We start from the raw sequence: 4,255 nt of genomic DNA on the forward strand, positions 1-4,255 counted from the left end.
CTTCAACTTTGCAAAATCCTCAATGTTTCCGTCGTTTTTCTTCATTGACTATATATATATACGAGTTTATGTCCTCTACAACATTCACTTATGGCTATTTCTTCAAGTTGCATTTTTCTGCTAAGTGAATATGATCGGACCCTTTCCCCCTCTATGCTATACTCAACCCAATCTATTCACAAATTCTTCATGTGCGTTCTATAACTCGTTCAAAATCTTCATTGTGTCCTTGACAGCTGAAGAATTTGCGAACTGAACTTTAAAACTAATTTTATCAAAATTTTCGGTTTTACCGCTCAATCCGTTTCGGATCCCACGATAGACTTATCTATTCACCCACGATCTAACACGATCTCCACTCCTCAGTACGTGGGTGACACATGTCAAGCGAAGGAGAAGGGTCAGGGGCAGGTTCGTCCAAAATCTTCAGGCGAACAATATTTTCACTGCGACTATAAATACCCCCTCATCCCTCCCTCACTTCCTTTACTCCGCTCGACCGCTCTCTCTCTCGCTCAAGCTTCTCAAACCCTAGCGCCACCGCTACTCCATCGTCGCCGGTGAGGAAGAGCTTCACTGCCTCGACCTTGTCGCCGTCGTACTCGCGCCGACCGCGGAAATCTTCACTCCGCCGCCGCCGTAGCTGTCTTCCTCCTCCAAGTTAGGGCGTGGAAGATCTACATCGACGAACTTCACTGTTCTGCTTCTCAGTTCGTCGTGTTCTTCAATCAGGGTAATTAAAACTTACATTTACTACCCCTTTTGATTCGAAATTTCACAACAAAATCTTCAAAGGTGTTTTATTCTTCAAATCCTCACACACAAAACACCTCACTAGTCATCTGTTCTTGATTCGTTTCTCTAAGCATCATTTTTCTTCAAGATTCCTCAATTGTGTGGATCTTCGATCTATACAACTCTGGAACCTAAGACAAAGAACGCTTAGTGAAATTCTTCAAGGCTCATCTGGTTAAATTCCTCAAACTTGTTCTTTTTGAAAAACCTTCTGAGAACGCATATGACCTCTCCAAATTCCTTGCAACTATACTCTGTTCACAGGTACTCATGTCCACTGCTGAATCACTAGGTTCTCATCAACTTAACTCATTTGCAGTGTTCCTCGAAGAAAAGTTGCACACTTCTTCAGAAAATTCGATTGTTCAAATTCCTCATCTGAAGAATATGGCTGATGGTAAGAGGCCACAGAAAGGAGGAAAGAAGCCAGAGGTCATGACTGCTTTTGAAATCCCTGAGGACATCTATACTGATTATTGCACACCTGATGAGGCTAAGTACGGAAAAGAAACCAAAACTCAGCGCAAGGTGCGCATACAGAAAATTGAACGAAGATGGGCAAGAGAATGGAGGGAGTACAGATATGTGACTCCAAAGTATATGAAGAAATTCGCACTTAATCCTCCATGCCCAAGAGCTCCATTGGCACCTGGCCAAAGAGCTGACCCCACCAGCATCAAGCGTGGTGAGGATTTTCCTGAAGAATGGGCCAAGTGCCAAGCTAAGTTGGCGAGACAAGCTAAAGAAGCAGTGAGGAAATTCAATGAAGACTCTGCTGCTGCTACTGTCACTGAGGCCTCTGTCAAGCCAAGAAAATCAATGGCAAAGAAGCCTACTCACAAGCCAAGTGCTTCACCAACTATGCCCTCACGGCCAAGTTCATCAGCAATGCCCTCACGGCCAGAATCTTCAAAGCCCTCACGGCCAGATTCTTCAAAGCCCTCACGGCCAGTACGAACCACTGCTCCTCCTCTAAAGTCATCAGCTGCTCCGACAAAATCCTCAACACCTGTACATCTGGCTACATGCCAAAGGACAACAGGCATCTCTATTGCCTCTGGTGCCTTAGCAAGTTCCTCAGCTGCACCAAAATCTTCATCAGGCCCCACTCTGTTGAAGACTAAGGCAACGGCTGGTCGAGGTACTCGGCCTAGTCCGAAGAGGAAACAAGTTGCTTTCCACGTGCCATCTGACGATGAAGCTGGTGATGATGAACTTGCAGAAATCATCAGAGATCGACAAGAAAGGGCCGCTAGAGCCAAAGGCACAAATGTGCCACTGCTTTTGGATCCAAAGGCGATCCTTGATTACATTGATCTCTGGCACAAGGATCCAAATACTCCTATGCCTGATTTCAAGTTGACTCCTGGTCAAAGTCACATGCTGACCCATTTCATCACTGAAGAGAAATGGACATTTGAGAAGGCCAGGCAGATCAAGAAGACTCAGTTCAGAAAGGAGAAGTTCTTGAAGAATAACGTTGTCAATATGACACCTGATGAACTCCTCAAGATCCAAGCTGAAATCAAAATCCTTAGAAATGACTTCAATGCTTACTATGCTGACTGGCAACGAGCCAAAGTCAGGTTTGTCAAACTGACTGAGAAATTCACAAATGTTGCAGCCCCATCGCAACAAGAAATTCCTCAAGCTAAAGCATCTGCTCAGCCAAGTGAAGAACATGCCAGCACCGCTGATGACAATCAGGCTGCTGAAGAAAATGCTAGTTCTAGGGCTGATGACTCCATTCCAGCCGCTGAAGAAATTGTCAGGGCATCCACTAGTGGTGCGCCTGAAGAAACTGAAACCGTCAGGGCAACTGCATCAGTTGCGCCTGAGGTAATTCAACCAGATTCCTCAGCTCCTCCTGCGCCTACACCAACTCCTATTCTTCCATCTGCATCAGATGTGAGGAAGACCAAGGCTGCAGAGCGAGCTGCTGTGAAGAAGAGGAAATCATCTAGTGCTTCAGAATCTTCAACTCCAAAGAAGATGAAGCCTCTGACAAGTTCTATTGAGAATCCAATTGATGCTATTCCAATTTCCACAATGTCATCAAAGGACCTTGTTCCTTTTGGTGAGGAATATGTGATCCCAAGAGGATCTAATGAAGAACCTCAATCTGCTGCTTCGTCAAAGCAGGTTGATGAAGAAATTGAAGGATGCGATCCCTTCAACACCTGTTGCTTCCTCGCTAATGCCTCAGTTCACTGCTGAAGAGGCTGGCGTTGAAGAAATTGAAGATGAAGACGTGTACATTGGCTGCACAACGCCCGTGATGAATGATGACTTTTGGGAAAGTCAGCACCCCAGTACTCCACTCTCCATCCCACTTCAACAAATACCTCAGTCCCCTGCACCAACTGTTCAAATGGGCTCTGAAGACACTCATCCCACTTCGTCTATGCATGAAGACATTCCAGCCGCTAGTGCTGAAGAAGCTGCTATTGTTGAACCATTGAACACGCAGCCTGCTACTGAAGAGGAACCAGAAATTCCTCAGCCTGAAGAACCTGAGATTGCGATTCCAGAGGTTGTGATGCAACTCACTGACACTCCAGTGCCCAAGCCAACGGATCCATTCTCAAAGAAGCAAAAGTTCAAGGCTGAAGATTTCTTCAGTGAGCATATGTTCTTCACTGACTATAACCCTTATGACTCTGCTCGCATAAGGAAGAGGCGTTTCTGGACTGCTGGTCAAGCAAATTTCTATTCCTCAGTGATGTTCAACAAACACAAAGTCTTCGATCATGAACACAATCCTCATGTAGACATGGAGTCTCTGCCGTGCTTCGAGCCAGTCCTCAGTGTTCTTCATGATGCTGGACTGTTAAATTTCTGCACTGACATCTGTGACTGGAATGAAGAACTCATTCTTCAATTCTATGCAACGCTGCACATCACAGGAAACTCTGAAGATGTGAATTCATGGGTGTTGGACTGGATGTCTGAGAATACTCACTACAAGGAACCAGCAACTGAATTTCTTCGTGCCCTCCCATTCAGTCCTCCCCTTGACGGTGCTCGTTGTGTCTACAGTGAACCTGAACTTTCAAATCATTTCATGCAAGTGCTGATGAAGCCTTTGAAGCCAGGGCAGGCTCCTTGAACCAAATTCCTTGTCAAGGAATTACTATATGTGCCCCGGACTGTCTATCGCATTCTGTTGAAGACAATGAGTCCTATCAAAGGCCACGACTCAAATGATGAAGAGGTCGTTGGCATCATGAAGAACATGCTTTTCAATATCATTCATGGCGTTCCCATCAATTTCCATGATTTCTTCATGAGGACTCTAGAAAATATTTCTATGTCACCATTTGAGCTGGAGCCTTATGCACCATGGATTATGAGATTCATCAGGACAAGTGTAACGCCCCGAGACCGACGCTCCAGAAGACTTCCAGCTATTCCGAGTTTCGTCGTGTGATTTGTTTTATTTGTTGCATTCATCCTTGCA

The sequence above is a fragment of the Triticum aestivum genome, chromosome 1B, assembly GCF_018294505.1.
Source record: "Triticum aestivum cultivar Chinese Spring chromosome 1B, IWGSC CS RefSeq v2.1, whole genome shotgun sequence".
NCBI lineage: Eukaryota > Viridiplantae > Streptophyta > Magnoliopsida > Poales > Poaceae > Triticum > Triticum aestivum.